A 16,853-nucleotide genomic window follows, 5' to 3' on the forward strand; every position below is an offset into this window, starting at 1 on the left:
CCTTTGTTCACGCCATGAAATACATGTACAAACGTGTTGTAACAGATCCCTGTTCTTTTAATTAAAACAGGGCACCCATTCACAGCTTATTGGCATACCACTGATTTTGAACACCTGACTCTAATTTCACCTTCAAATTTACTGCTAATCCTAGAGGTTCACTTACTTTTGCCACTCACATATATGTAATATTGGATAATTTTCCTCAATAAATAAATGACCAAGTATAATATTTTGTCTCATTTGTTGAATTTGGTTCTATCCATGTACTTTTTTGGACTTTATGTTAAAATTTAGGTCATATTTATGCAGAAATATAGAAGATTCTAAAGGGTTCAAACCAGTGGTGTAGTCTAATTTTTTTGTAGTGGGTTTAGTGTTATACTTGTACTCACCCGTCCCAGAGCAACACGTCCCGGAGTGACACCTGTCTCGAAGCAACATCTCATAAGCACCATCACACTTACTAATGCATACAGTATGTACATTGAAAGCATTCTGAAAGACTGGTGATGTGTTATCAACATGTCAATTTATTATATGTAACACAAGACTTTCAATAGCCAATGAGATTAACAATAATTAACAATAATGAATAGTTATCAGTAGCAGTATAAAAAAAAATATATATATATATATAAAGAGAGAGATAGACTGTCGCCTCATGGTAAGAAGGTCCTGGGTTCGAGCCCAGCAGCCGGTGAGGGCCTTTCTGTGTGGAGTTTACATGCTCTCCCCGTGTCTGCGTGGGTTTCCTCCAGGTGCTCCGGTTTCTCCCACAGTCCAAAGACATGCAGATTAGGCTAATTGGTGGCTCTAAATTGACCGTAGGTGTGAATGTGTGTGTGAATGGTTGTTTGTCTCTGTGTGTCAGCCCTGCAATAACCTGGCGACTTGTCCAGGGTGTACCTCACCCATAGTCAGCTGGGATAGGCTCCAGCTTGCCTGCAACCCTGTAGAACAGGATAAGCGGCTACAGATGATGGATGGATGGGGATAAAACAATGAATAGTTCTGCAGTTCTATCACCAACACTCATTTATTACAGAATATTATGAAAAAGCAGACTTATCTTCAAAACCATTGTGCTGATATTACCCAACTTTCTGTCCCTCCTCTCAAATCAAGGATGCCTGTTCTTAAATTCCCTAGCCTGCCTTTCAGTCCACAAGGCTGGCCAGGAGTTCTCATCTGCCTCTTCATCTGGAACAAGGAGATATAAACATTGTGTTCTGTTTACGACTGCACACAGACACACACACAGTATCCAAGTTATCGCGCCCCTTCTCTCACATTTATTGATCTACAACCCCGATTCCAAAAAAGTTGGGACAAAGTACAAATTGTAAATAAAAACGGAATGCAATGATGTGGAAGTTTCAAGATTCCATATTTTATTCAGAATAGAACATAGATGACATATCAAATGTTTAAACTGAGAAAATGTATCATTCAAAGAGAAAAATTAGGTGATTTTAAATTTCATGACAACAACACATCTCAAAAAAGTTGGGACAAGGCCATGTTTACCACTGTGAGACATCCCCTTTTCTCTTTACAACAGTCTGTAAACGTCTGGGGACTGAGGAGACAAGTTGCTCAAGTTTAGGGATAGGAATGTTAACCCATTCTTGTCTAATGTAGGATTCTAGTTGCTCAACTGTCTTAGGTCTTTTTTGTCGTATCTTCCATTTTATGATGCGCGAAATGTTTTCTATGGGTGAAAGATCTGGACTGCAGGCTGGCCAGTTCAGTACCTGGACCCTTCTTCTACGCAGCCATGATGCTGTAATTGATGCAGTATGTGGTTTGGCATTGTCATGTTGGAAAATGCAAGGTCTTCCCTGAAAGAGACGTCGTCTGGATGGGAGCATATGTTGCTCTAGAACCTGGATATACCTTTCAGCATTGATGGTGTCTTTCCAGATGTGTAAGCTGCCCATGCCACACGCACTAATGCGACCCCATACCATCAGAGATGCAGGCTTCTGAACTGAGCGCTGATAACAACTTGGGTCGTCCTTCACCTCTTTAGTCCGAATGACACGGCGTCCCTGATTTCCATAAAGAACTTCAAATTTTGATTCGTCTGACCACAGAACAGTTTTCCACTTTGCCACAGTCCATTTTAAATGAGCCTTGGCCCAGAGAAGACGTCTGCGCTTCTGGATCATGTTTAGATACGGCTTCTTCTTTGAACTATAGAGTTTTAGCTGGCAACGGCGGATGGCACGGTGAATTGTGTTCACAGATAATGTTCTCTGGAAATATTCCTGAGCCCATTTTGTGATTTCCAATACAGAAGCATGCCTGTGTGTAATGCATTGCTGTCTAAGGGCCCGAAAGTCACAGGCACCCAGTATGGTTTTCCGGCCTTGACTCTTACACACAGAGATTCTTCCAGATTCTCTGAATCTTTTGATGATATTATGCACTGTAGATGATGATATGTTCAAACTCTTTGCAATTTTACACTGTCAAACTCCTTTCTGATATTGCTCCACTATTTATTGGCGCAGAATTAGGGGGATTGGTGATCCTCTTCCCATCTTTACTTCTGAGAGCCGCTGCCACTCCAAGGTGCTCTTTTTATACCCAGTCACGTTAATGACCTATTGCCAATTGACCTAATGAGTTGCAATTTGGTCCTCCAGCTGTTCCTTTTTTGTACCTTTAACTTTTCCAGCCTCTTATTGCCCCTGTCCCAACTTTTTTGACATGTGTTGCTGTCATGAAATTTCAAATGAGCCAATATTTGGCATGAAATTTCAAAATGTCTCACTTTCGACATTTGATATGTTGTCTATGTTCTATTGTGAATACAATATCAGTTTTTGAGATTTGTAAATTATTGCATTAAGTTTTTATTTACAATTTGTACTTTGTCCCAACTTTTTTGGAATCAGGGTTGTACTCACTAACGTTATTCAAGTTAGCTGTTCTAGATACATTTAAATATACCAACAATCTCCTGCTATTACAGTTACATTAATGATAACGTTCATTGCTGTCAGTTCAAAACCTGCTATGTGACAATTTAGGTCAAATTGGGTTCTCTATGCTGATTGGTCAATTTTGACCTCGTGCTTCCATTTATGCTAATTAGAAAATGGAAGGACCAATGGATAATCCAGAAGAGACTAGATTCAATCCCTTTCATGTGATGGGTCCAAATAAACTGTGTGCAATATCAACTATGTGCACACATAGCAGATTCTGCACACAATTCAGACTGCACCCTGAAACGACCCATATCCGATTTTTTTGCCCATATGCGATCTGTATCCGATTTGTTATTGACAATCTGAACGACACAGATCCGATTTTTTCACATGCGACCCAGGCCGCTTGGATATGTGGTCCTAATTCCGATGCATATCCGTTATTTTCACATGCGACTGCAGTCTGACCGGACAGGTCGCATTCATGCGACCTACACGTCATCAACAAGAGACAAACGTCACTGTTCTGCGTTGGCTAATCCCACCTCTTTGGTGGAAAACAACAACATTTGTACAGTTTTCAGAATTTAAATAAACTTTTATAGAATTGATCAAGCTAATCAGGGCTTAATTTGAGGGGGAGCAAGCCGGAGCGCGCTCCGGAACCTCGGACGTTGGCTCCGGCAGCTATTTACACTGGATCCGGTGATCCGCCACCTCTCTTGACTATGTAACAAAATAAAAACAAAAGCAAAAAATTAAATAAATAAATAAATAAATGCAAGTTTATTTAGTGTTAATGTCTGATTTTGATATCTGTCTTGTTGGTGATTTCTCTCATGAAACGACATCCACAAAATATCTGTTTGTATATTACGGAAGAGGAGGGTGCACACTTCCGTGGCCGTGGGAGGAAGACGCGCTGTTCGGGGAAAAAGAAGTGGAAGCGCTCTGCCAGCAGTTTTGCATCAATGACCCACGACATGTCATCAGGGCATTCAGGGAATTCAGGGAAAGTAATGGAGAATTCATCCCAGATGAACTGAAGGGCCTCTTGGCCGCGATCAACACTGTCCCTATCTCAAGTGCAGAGTGTGAGCGGGGTTTTTCGCAGATGAACTTAATTTGCAGTGTTATTACAATACATGCCCAGAAGCCCCCCCTCTTCTTTTTTTTCCGCACCAGAGCCACTCATCCTCTGCGCTCCGGGACCTCCCACTTTACAAATTAAGCACTGAAGCTAATGGTGGATTTGGTAGGGACCTGGATGTTAAATCATCCTGTATTACAAGATTATAAGATTGTTCTGGAAATTTCCAGTAATTTGACACCTTCGGTCTCATTAGTCTGCTGCCCACATTAATCAGATTATTGTGTGAGTTCCGCCGCTGCCACAAAAACCACATCGCCAGGTCTCGCCTCATCTCCATGCTTTACTTGCAAACTTGAAGAGTGCGCTTTTTTTTGTTTATGTATTACGTAGATGTGCTTATACGTGTCAATTTGCGCATGCGGGACACTTTTGGGTCGTTTTCCGTTCATATTGGAGATCGCATACAAGTCTCATATAATTGGTAATGTGAACGGCCTAACAAAAAAATCGGATTTCACAACAAATCGGATATGGGTCGTTTCAGGTTGATTTGATTTGATTTAGGTTTTCCACATGTACATTTACAATAAAGTACACATTTAATTATTGTAAAGACGTAAAAAAAAACGAGGATGACACAAAAAAGTCTAATAAAATGACTTATTTCCATTGTGGTCCTCATAAAAAATTACAAAATGGTGACAATATGATAGAGGACAAAAATTACAAAAATGTATAAGTAAACAAAGTGTATAAAAATAACATTAATAATATTATTAATAAATAAATTTAAGAAATATAACTATCACATTTTATATATCACAAAATATCACAATTGTTATCACAGAAACTGAATAACAATTTACAAACATTAAAAGTACACGAGAGAGTCCATTTTTAATGATTCTAATAAAAACCTTTTGACTTGTTTCTTAAACGTTTGTTTATTGGTGAGCGTTTGAACACTTGCGGGTAGGCTGTTCCAGTCTGCAGCTCCCGTGTACCTGAATGTACTCTTACCCAGTGTGGTCTTAAATCTGGGTAAGGCCAGTGAACCGACACTTGCTCGAGTTCGGATGTTATGGACTTGGCTGACATTGGTACAAAACGAAGAGAGATAAGAAGGGGAGGTATTATTTACAATTTGATGAACATGATTTAGCTTTAGTTGGACAACACGTTTTTCTATTGGTAACCAATTAAGTTGAATTAAGTGGGCAGGAGTAATGTGGGTACGAGGATGGAGTTTTAATACAACACGAATTAACTTATTTTGACACGTTTGAAGTCAAACAGGTTGCAGTCTGAACGTAGTGTATATGTCACTCAGATTGCACATGGGAGGTTTTGCATGTCTAAAACCTTGTGTGTGCGCAAATATCTGCCATGCAGAACCTCTTATTCTCAAGGATGATTTTTTTTTTTGCAATTTACGCTAATATAATGCTGCAATTAGCTATTTTGATGGATATTTAACTGACCAAGCAAATAATAGAACAAGTAAACTTTTACTGGCTTCTCAGCTTGTTATTTCAGAGTTTTATTCAGTTTTTTACGTCTCCTGTAAAAAAGGAAAAATGTCACATAGCAAGTTTTGACCTGACAGCGACGGTATGCTAATTTCACTTAACAGGTAACGTTAGCGTCAGGCTCGTTCTCTGTAGTACGATATAGGACGTCCTCAAGCTCATCTGGCTCTTTTTCTTCTCCAACCTTAAAGTTCGTGTCACTCGAAGCAGCAGTTGCTTCACGGGCAAGCTTTCGAAAACACTCAAAGAGTGTCGTTTGACTTTGTTTTCGTTTCATCATTCAGTTCTGTGATTCGCATTCGTTAACTTTATGTGTTCAAATGAGATTGACCACCAAACAAGTGCGTTATTGTTGCATGGCAACAGATCACAGGTGATGGAAGCCCCAGAGGTCCAAGAGGTTAGTGCTGACAGACGATGATTTTAATGAATGAAAGTGTGAAAGTTCTGTCACAAAATGATGTTGTTACGTATCCTTGCGCATTTTTAAGAGGGTATACGGAAGTCATTGACCTTTCCTAGTGTACCTGCATATCACATAGACGACACCACTGGTTCAAACATTTTCGAGCACCACTGTAAAATGGTATTTTCTCTCAAGGCAGTACAGCAGTCCCCACTACTACAACGCCAAAGTCCCTGCTTCAAGCCTTGGGTTATTGTCTATTCATAGTTTTTTTTAATGTTCTTTCAATGTCCCTGTGGGTTCCTCTGGGTAAACTTGCTTTCCATCCACTTAAAAAAACAAAACAAAAACCAGTAGATATATTGTCAGCTCTACTTGCCTCTGGGTGTGTGTATGTGCACGTGCGTGTGAGAGAAGACAAACAGGGTGTATTCTCGCCTCATGCTCAGTGAAAAACGCAACAGAACGCCGTGGCGTCACCATCATAAAATTGTTAGCCTTATTAGCTTCATTTACCGTGCTGCTAATACGACCACAAACTGGCTGTATTTCATTTATATGACTTATGAGGTGCTTAGGCACTAGCCCGGCTAGCTCAGTCGGTAGAGCATGAGACTCTTAATCTCAGGGTCGTGGGTTCGAGCCCCACGTTGGGCGAGTTGTCTTTTTTTTTATATATATATATATAAAATATGCATTACTTGTCAAGGTTGTTACTTCCCATTTGTACACATGTACACTGTGTTGGTCGCGACGTTATGATACTGGGTAACATTGTGCTAAATAAATCTGTGTAAACTTTAGTCATGAACAAAAGAGTAACGATACCGTGAGAAACATCAGTTTGTCATAATATCAGCAAATACAACCTAGACCGTTATATTTTACAATGATAATAGCAAAAAAAAGAAAATATTCATAAACAAACACCAGCACCTACTTGACTTACCTAGATCATGTTACGTGAAGACCGTAACTTTTATCCCTGGTGGTCTAGTGGTTAGGATTCGGCGCTCTCACCGCCGCGGCCCGGGTTCGATTCCCGGTCAGGGAATGTTGTTTTTACTGCTCTCAAAATAAGTGAAGTCAAGTTTTTCCTCTTGAAAACACATACATTTTGGTATATATTTTTATTTTCCACAGTGTTACAATTGAAAACGTGCTACACAGTTTATATGATTCATTAAGACTGTCTACAAAGACGCAAGGATACTGACCTGTTTCTAAACGCAATCTCTCTTCACATGGTCTCTCTCAGTTTAAAAGCCACTTCCATGGAAGGTTTCCAGGGTTGGGCTTATAGAGAAGTATCAAAGGACCATAATTTGAAAAATAATCCATCTGTTGAGTTCCCTGACATCTCAAACTACCTGGTGCTGCAGATATGTTACATTGAAAAACAGATGAAACTTGGAAGAGTACAGAGGCGAGCAACTGTTTATATGTGGCTGGGTTAAAGATCTGGGGATCAAGACACCATAAGAAAAATCCTGTATCATTTTTGCCCAGGTAAGTCGCATTTTGGACTTTTTGTATGTGTCTTTGCAGTGGTTGCAAGGACGCTACAAGAATTAGTATCAAGTGTAAACAACCCCGATAGCAGAGGGTCGTTGAAACGACGTAGAGTTTTGGTCAGAATGGTCGGTTTCCGTTGTACGTCAGAAAATCAACGTTGAAACGGCGCCGTGAAACGTCGATTTCTCCGCCGTCTGAGAGGGTCGATTTATCACCGTTGAATCAACGTGGGTAAAGGTTGATCTGTCGACCGTCAGAGAAGGTTGAATATACGACGTTGAACCATCGTCACTTTTGCCGGCCAGTTTTCAACATTGGTAGGATGAGCAACTAATTTGGCCCGTAGCCAGGGGGGATCGGAGGGTTCGTTCGATCCCCCCCGCGACACCGCGCCCCGGACACACACGCCCCTCAAGAGCGATTACTGAAGATTTATTCATTTGTTCATGTCCGATGAATATACATTGATTCACATTTAAATTTACAATATCAAATCCAGACTAATCAAAAAAGAAAAGTAGACTAAGTGAGGACGAGTTAGAAAAACGGGTTCATTTCTCCTATGTTTATGTTTACACGTTTTGTTCAGACTGCTTTACACCCCAATCCAGTGGGTGGCGGTAATGCCCCCATTAGACCCCTTTCACTGACGTCACCCGAAACCGGAAGTAAACAAACCCTGCGCCACATTGGAAGACCAACAAACTCGTGATTTGGGGGAAATAAAGGCAGCGCGCGGTATGTGAACCCACGAGGCACTTGGTTCATCAAAAACCTACAATGGTAAACTTTTGTGCTGTGTTAGGGTTCTAACAAAGCTGATGGGAAAGGTGAAAAGAAGTCTTTCTACAGAATACCAGCTGTGATTGAGACAACAAGTAAACCAAGGAGCTTTCTGCCAGGAGACAGAGAGAGGATTTAGCTGCTTTATGCAGAGCGGATCTGAATACTTCTAGTCTATTTTGTTACTGGTAAGTCACTAGGCTAGAGTGTTGTAGAACATTTTTTTAAATGTTTACTGAATAAAAAACATCCTTAATTTTATCAAATATTCTCTACTCTTCATTTATTTCTTTTGTTTTAATTTTCCTCCCTCCATCCCTCTTTGGATTTTAAATATAGTTTTCCCCATGTCCAAATAATGAGGTAGGGTGGCATTTAGAAACCCATAGCCTACTGCTGACTTTCTTTATCAATGCTGCATCAAATTAATTTTGGTTATGTTTTTCTGTTTCCATGTACAGGTGTCTGCGCCGCAGGAGGAATAGGCCACAATTATAAATAAATCATAAAATGTTTCTAAGAACTTGTTCAAGTGTGTTCTGTTCCTTATAAATGTTAAAAGTTATGCCTCATTAGATAGCTTGACAAACATTAGGAGAGGTGCATTGTTGCATGCATTTTTATATCCTGTTGTACATTAAACAGGACGTAGCCTACGCACATTGATATAAATTAAGTTTCACTTTCATGGTTGAAGTATGCATGTGTGTGTTCATCCTAGGCAAGAGCCCCGATGCTTTATTGTTAGCTAGTTTAATTTAGCCTGTTTTGCTTAATTTGTAGCCTTACTGTTGTACATAAAACAGGAAGTAAAGTTGGATGAATCATCGCCGAAAATTCAACTATAAATCAACCGAAATACGTAGTTGAATAAAGGGTGAAAGGGGGTCTATTCTCTGTCGACCACCAGCCACTTTTCAACGTCGTTTCAACGGAAACTCGTATGAGCAAAGCGGTGTTGAATCAACGTCGGTGATCGACGGTGATTCGACGGCGTATAGGTCGAAGAACATGCCGATGATTCCACGTCGAATCAACGACCCTCTGCTATCTGGGAAACCACAGTCATACAATTCTCAATCCTCCCTGCTCTTCTCTTTTGAAGAAGAAACCTTTATTTGTCACATGCACACTTCAAGCAAAGTGAGACTCATGGTGCGTTCATGTGCTATGGGAATTATGGTAAATACCAAACGCCGACATGGAAAGCACACATGAACGCCCCCTCTTGTGGTATTTTCCACTGGGCAACTCGTAGAAAATTTTGATATACGAGTTGCCGAGATGAGATGAACTTTAACCTTTTCAACATGGCGGCGAGCGGTACAAGACTAGCTTATGAACCAAGAAGGAAGTGGTTTTCACCTACGGAAAGCTGACTCTCACCTTTTAAACGAGTCATGTTATGTATAATATGTATATTATAGCCTAATACAAAATATTCTGTGGCTGTCCAAACAACGCCAACAGTGATCTAGATACTGGCTACTCTCATTGTGGCTACAGCCAAATTTCCAAAAACTGCATGGGATTCAATGTGTTAAGTGCTTTCCAATGAAGGTACCGCGCCTTAAAATTGATACCTGGTGGGTGCGTAAGTTCCAATAGAATAACTAGAACCAAACAAAGGGAACTCGCACACCTGTATGCTGATATAATAATGCACTTTTATTGCATATTAAAACAAAAAGTGCTACCCAAGTGAAAAGTGCAAACATTTCGGTCACAATCAGACCATCCTCAGTGCAAACAATTAAAAATAAAGACACACCCATATATAGACAAGGCCACGTACACAGAAAACAGGTAATAGGCCTACAACCAAGCTTGAATACAGGTTAAGGTGCATGGATAAAGACATCCTATCATCAGTACCATTCCTGTTATGATTTAAAGGGCTGATGACACGTTTTTGACATCTTTGGCGATGTTTTATAACATAAAAAGTAATTCCCGATGATCCATATATTAATTCACGAAGGCGCCTATTTTACAAGTTATGATAAAAAACGCGGCTATTTGAGCAAATTTGACGGGGCTGCAGCACCCAGGAGACGAAAGAGGAGGAGGGGCTATATGACGTCAGCAAAAGAATCTTCCTTCTCACTTACCAGTTTGTTGTTGATGCGACAGGTGTTCAGTTTATCATTATTAGTATTATTATTATACATTATTATATATATAGTTATATATAGTTATTATGCCTTCGCGTTGTGTTGCCGGCTTTTGCTCCAAAACCCACAAGGATGGGGTAAGTTTATTCAAGTTTCCCAGAGATCCCGAGCTGCATGTGAAGTGGGTGAAGCAAGTCAGGCGCACTCGTGACAAGTGGGAGCCCTCACCAACATCCGTCCTGTGCTCTGAACACTTCGATTTGGATTGTTTTGACACCCTTCCCAGCTTAAAGGAATCTCTTGGGTGTTCAGTTCAGCACAAACGTGTGCTGCTACCATCAGCAGTGCCTACAGTATTCCGGAGGGGGTCTCCTAGTAGCTATGCCGGATCCAGCAGTCGCCTGGGACAAGGTGACTCCTCCAAAGACAGTTCAACTGTCAGAACATGTGTTGAGAAACGACATAAGATAAAGGTACGTAGAGCTATAGAGTGCTCCGACATGATGCTAAAAATAGTAACCATGCGGTCTGCGCGGCCATCTTGGAAGTGACTTGCTCCAGAGCGCTCATAGAGTACACATTCATGATAATCATAAATGTAATCATAAAGTCGGCGTGATATCAGTCATGCATTTGCTTGTGAAAGCTTGTTTCTCAAAGCAAACACTGAGGGAAAGCTAACTTAGCCAGACAAGTAGGCTACAGATTGTCATTTGCTTACGCCGATGTAGGTTATCAAATATTTTGCTTCATTCAAGGATAAAACTAAGAAGCCATAAACTAGAAGACGTGCCTGCCAATATTATCCTAAATGTATCACGGATCAGGCATAGTCGTAAGCTTATTATGTTAGCCGTTTGCATGCTCCATTAGAAACTATGTATTCAGTGTAGCATACGGCTTACATGATATAAGCAGTGTTTACACATGCAAGACAACAATACACAATATTAAAATATTGATTCCGTAACATTTTGAACAAATACGGGTTGACCTACCAATCCTTGTTATCCAACCTTGTGGTGTTCAATGCTGGGCTGTCTGCCTCGGGGTCGGAGTCGCTCTCAGATTGCACAGTAACAGGTTCAAACCTGTACGGTTCGATGCAGCCGTGTTCGTCATCACTTGATTCTTCCGATCTATCCCACTCACAACACAATTCTAGACTCCCAGAAGAGGAAGAGCTAGAGAGTTCACCGGCGTTTTCATGCGCCATTTCCACTGAGTAGACAGCCAGTGAAGTGCAGCGTGTTCTTCCGCTGACGTCACAATATGGCCGCGAGCCACGGACCCAGTTTTCTTGCGCTGTGCAATTAAAAGTTGGATATTCGCGTAACAACAGCTTCTTTTCACGTAATTATAACAGAAATCTAACATGTTTGCCATGTTGTATAGTTTATTTAAGAAATTGCATAGAGTCATGTTCGTGTCATCAGCCCTTTAACTAATGACATAATTTATAGTCATAACAAATGTCATAAGGAAATAAAATAAAATAAATAAATAAAATAAAATAATAAAAAAACAAATAAATAAAATAAAAAAATAAACAGGCGGCACAGTGGTGAAGTGGTTAGCGTTGTCGCCTCACAGCAAGAAGGTCCTGGGTTCGAGCCCCGGGGCCGGCGAGGGCCTTTCTGTGTGGAGTTTGCATGTTCTCCCCGTGTCCGCGTGGGTTTCCTCTGGGTGCTCCGGTTTCCCCCACAGTCCAAAGACATGCAGGTTAGGTTAACTGGTGACTCTAAATTGACCGTGAGTGTGAATGGTTGTCTGTGTCTATGTGTCAGCCCTGTGATGACCTGGCGACTTGTCCAGGGTGTACCCTGCCTTTCGCCCGTAGTCAGCTGGGATAGGCTCCAGCTTGCCTGCGACCCTGTAGAAGGATAAAAGCGGCTAGAGATAATGAGATGAGATGAAAAAATAAACAAATAAATAAAAAAAGAAAAAAATAATTAAATTTAAAAAAAATAAAATAAACGCAGAAAAAAAAACCCCATCAGACAATAAACATAAGACTAAGTGTACAAACTATTCATAGAAAACAAGTCAAGTCAAAATCATCATTCAATCCATTCGGTTGCAATGTTTTTAAATAAAAAATCCATCTGGCCTCACATCTAAGTAAAAACTGACTAGTACAGCTACTACGACGATTAGGGAGGTCAATGCCAACAAACTTGAGAAAATTAGCCGAATGTTTAGCTTCATTGAAGTGTCTTGCAACTGGCGATTTAAAGTCCCCCCCTATAGAGATCTTGCAGTCACGTGACCGGAAAGTACACAACCGCCATCGTGTCGGTCAAAAACACCGCTGAATACTGCTGCACTCATGTACAGAATGGATCAATTTCAACCGACGGACTACACGGCTCATTTTTCTAATGAACAGATAACTAGATACATGTCTAAAATAAACGATCTACAGATTTGTGACCCTTATGGCTTTCCGGACGGAGTTTTCACGACCGGATTTTGAACTGCCAGCGGAATACCCGGACGTGTATGATTACCTCATACAATCCACGGAGACCCTGCTGGTCTCGCAATCTGGTCTCGTCCGGAATGTTTTTTTTTTCTCGTCCGGAATGTTGTGCATGCGATGGAAATCGCTACAAACCGTCATTTTCTGCTGGAAACCAATGTCCAGTAAGTCCATACGGTTGTAGTGGATATTGAAGTCCGGTACAGACGAACAACACGCAAAAATACACACAAAAAACATAAAAACCGTGCACAGGTAGGGAGAGCTTGTAGCCGCAGCCGTTGTAGTAGAATTGTATATAGTAGGGTTTTCCAGAAGAAAAGGTAGAAGTAAAAGCAGAAGTAGACCCAGAAGTAGAAGGCGGAATATGGCGTTTGACCTACAAGATGGCGTCTGTCACAATCTGGATCGGCTGTGACGTCACATGCAAGCTCTCTATATATCGTGCTCCGATGCTCATTGAGACGGATTCTCAACGGTCTGCGGGTACACCCCACATATTGTAGACCACAGGGACAACTTAGGAGGTAGATCACATTGACAGAATTACATGTTATAAATTTTCTGATATTATAGCGTCTTCCTGTTTTGAAACTGATAAAATAATCCGTTTTATGAATATTACTGCAAGACACACAATTACGGCAGGGGAAAAAAACAGTAATGTCATCCAGTCGTGCGCACGGGCGTTTGGAATGATCAAAAGTATCTGAATGTACCAGCCTATCTTTAAGGTTCGAAGACCTAAAGTATGTAAAAAGGGGCGGCTGGGGAAAAAGTTCAGAACATACAACATCAGTTTGAAGAACATGCCAGTGTTGTTTAACAATATTTTTTATCTGATGACTAAAAGGTGTGTACGTGGTGCAGCAGACGAGAGGAGGATCTTTGCGCAGTGGTTTTGCACCTGAACAAGTGCGACCTGAATTGCCCTCAGATTTCACCCGGCCCAAGGCAGAATCAAGGACATCAGTGGCATAACCACGCTGGATAAACTGTTCATACATTTTGTCTGCCTCTATCAGGAAATCCTCGTCCCTCTGGCAAATCCGCCTTACACGTAAAAATTGACTATCGGGGAGCCCACGTTTGGTGGGCTCAGGATGAAAACTAGAGGCATGCAAACAGCTATTTTTATCCGTGGGTTTTTTATACAGTGTCGTAAACAATTTCCCATCTTTACGTTTAACCCAAGTATCAAGGAAATGTATCTGACTTTTATCATATTCCAGGCTAAATGTAATGGTGTCCACTAAGCTGTTCATCTAACAGTGGAATTCTATTAATTGTTCTTCTGTGCCTTTCCAGATGACAAAAAGATCATCAATATAGCATTTAAACATCAATATATTATCAATAAATGGGTTATTTGTGTGTACATGTTTGTATTCCAAGAAACCCATAAACAAATTAGCGTAATCAGGAGCAAATGTTGCGCCCATCACTGTCCCCCTCACCTGAAGAAAAAAGTCATTATTGAACAAGAAATAATTCTTGGTTAAAACCAATTTTGCCATTTCAGTTAGAAAATCAGTTGGCGGGGAACATTGAGGGCGAGTATTTAAAAAAAACTGCAGCGCCGCAAGACCAATATCATGAGGGATATTGGTATAAAGGCTAGTAACGTCCATGGTGATTAAAAATGTTTCACTTTCCCCTAAATCAACTTGTGTCAGTGTTTCAATGAAATCCCCAGTGTCTCTGACATAGGAGGGTAAAGCTTCCACAAGGGGTCTTAAATGCGCATCAACAAACTTCGAGAGGGGTTCAGTTAGTGAGCCTATGCTCGACACAATTGGACGACATATGGGAAATGTATTAAAAGGTTTATGTACTTTTTTTTTTATTGTTTGCACTGAGGATGGTCTGATTGTGACCGAAACATTTGCACTTTTCACTTGGGTAGCACTTTTTGTTTGTTTTAATATGCAATAAAAGTGCATTATTATATCGGCATACAGGTGTGCGAGTTCCCTTTGTTTGGTTCTAGTTATTCAATGTGTTAAGAAAATCTCTACTTGTCATGATCAGGAAATATTCAGCATTATTTACCTTTTGACTTTTGATAACTCATATTCCTGCTGCAGCTGATGAACAAGGCAATCTATAATTGTTTTAGCCAAATAACAGGCCTGATTCTGAATCTGGTCCACCATCTTTAATTTGTCAACAACAACAAAAGCATGTGAACACAACACACTGGTAAATACCACTTCCCAACTGGAAAATATCATCTTCCCATAGCACATGAACGCAGCATCATCCTCTGCATTTAACCCAGCTGAAGCAGTGAACACACACCCAGAGCAGTGGGCAGCCACACTACAGCACCCAGAGAGCAGTCAGGGGATAAGTACCTTGCCCAAGGGCACCCCATGTTAACCTAACTGCATGTCTTTGAACTGTGGGGGAAACCGGTGCACCCAGAGGAAACCCATGCTGACACAGGGAGAACATGCAAACTCCACACATGAAGGCCACCACTGGGTTCAAACCCAGAACCTTCTTGCTATGAGGTGACAGTGCTAACCACTACACCACCAGCAAATGATGAGTTTGCTTTTGATTAAAACAGAGAAACTGCAATGAGAAGGTACATTCCAACATCTATGTAGGTAACGCAAGGCCACAAATCTACATTTTCACTCCAATCATTTCAAGGAATTTTGGATGGCTCATAACCACTAAATTCACCAAAACCCCTTATGGATAACAATCGATCAAGGACCGTGACGTCACCCCGGTATGGCACAGCCGGGGCTCCACCCTGGAGTTAGGCCCAGGGTTGGGGCTCATATGCAAGAGCTTGGTGGCCGGGCCTTTGCCCACGGGGCCCGGCCGGGCTCAGCCCGAAGCGGTGATGTGGGCCCGACCTCCTGTGGGTTCACCACCCACAGAGGTAGCCATAGGGGATTGGTGCAGTGTGGATTGGGCGGCAGTCGAAGGCAGGGGCCTCGACGACCTGATCCTTGAACACAGCAGCTAGCTGTTGGGACATGGAATGTCACTTCACTGGGGGGGAAAGAGCCTGAGCTTGTGTGGGAGGTTGAGAGGTACCAGCTAGAGGTAGTCGGGCTCACCTCCACGCACAGCTTGGGCTCCGGAACCCAGGTCCTCGAGAGGGACTGGACTCTCCACTTCTCTGGAGTCGCCCATGGTGAACGGCAGCGGGCTGGTGTGGGCTTGCTTATAGCTCCCCAGCTCAGCTGCCATGTGTTGGAGTTTACCCCAGTGAATGAGAGGGTCGCCTCTCTGTGCCTTTGGATTGGGGAGAGGGCTCTTGCTGTTGTTTGTGCCTACGGGTCGAATAGCAGTATAGAGTATCCAGCCTTCTTGGAGTCCCTGGGAGGGGTACTGAGAGGTGCTCAGACTGGGGACTCCATTGCTGTACTGGGGGACTTCAACGCTCACCTGGGCGACGACAGTGATACCTGGAGGGGCATGATTGGGAGGAATGGCCTCCCCGATCTGAACCCGAGTGGTGTTTTGTTATTGGACTTCTGTGCTAGTCACGGTTTGTCCATAACGAACACCATGTTCGAGCATAGGGGTGTCCATAAGTGCACGTGGCACCAGGACACCTTAGGTCGGAGGTCGATGATCGACTTTGTTGTCGTTTCATCGGATCTCCGGCCCTATGTCTTGGACACTCGGGTGAAGAAAGGGGCTGAGCTGTCAACTGATCACCACCTGGTGGTGAGTTGGATCCACTGGTGGAGGAGGAAGCCGGACAGACCTGGCAGACCCAAACGTATGGTGAGGGTCTGCTGGGAACATCTGGCTGAGTACTCTGTCGGGGAGGTCTTTAACTCCCACCTCCGGGAGAGCTTCTCCCAGCTTCCGAGGGAGGCGGGGGACATTGAGTCTGAGTGGACCATGTTCCCTGCCTCCATTGTCGACGTGGCTGTTCGGAGCAGTGGCCGCAAGGTCTCCGGTGCCTGTCATGGCGGCAATCCCCGAACCCGATGGTGGACACTGGAAGTAAGGGA

At 42.2% G+C, this 16,853-nt stretch overlaps 2 non-coding genes across 2 annotated transcripts; both read left to right on the forward strand.

Annotated features, from left to right (window-relative positions):
- Nucleotides 1–6,554: 6,554 nt before the first annotated feature.
- trnak-cuu (transfer RNA lysine (anticodon CUU)) lies at nt 6,555–6,627 on the forward strand. Its single transcript has one exon. It is a non-coding gene; the product is annotated as a tRNA-Lys (tRNA).
- A 325-nt stretch (nt 6,628–6,952) lies between these two features.
- On the forward strand, nt 6,953–7,024 carry trnae-cuc (transfer RNA glutamic acid (anticodon CUC)). The gene has a single exon. It is a non-coding gene; the product is annotated as a tRNA-Glu (tRNA).
- The last annotated feature ends 9,829 nt before the right edge of the window (nt 7,025–16,853 follow it).

The sequence above is a fragment of the Neoarius graeffei genome, chromosome 7 (genome assembly GCF_027579695.1).
Source record: "Neoarius graeffei isolate fNeoGra1 chromosome 7, fNeoGra1.pri, whole genome shotgun sequence".
NCBI lineage: Eukaryota > Metazoa > Chordata > Actinopteri > Siluriformes > Ariidae > Neoarius > Neoarius graeffei.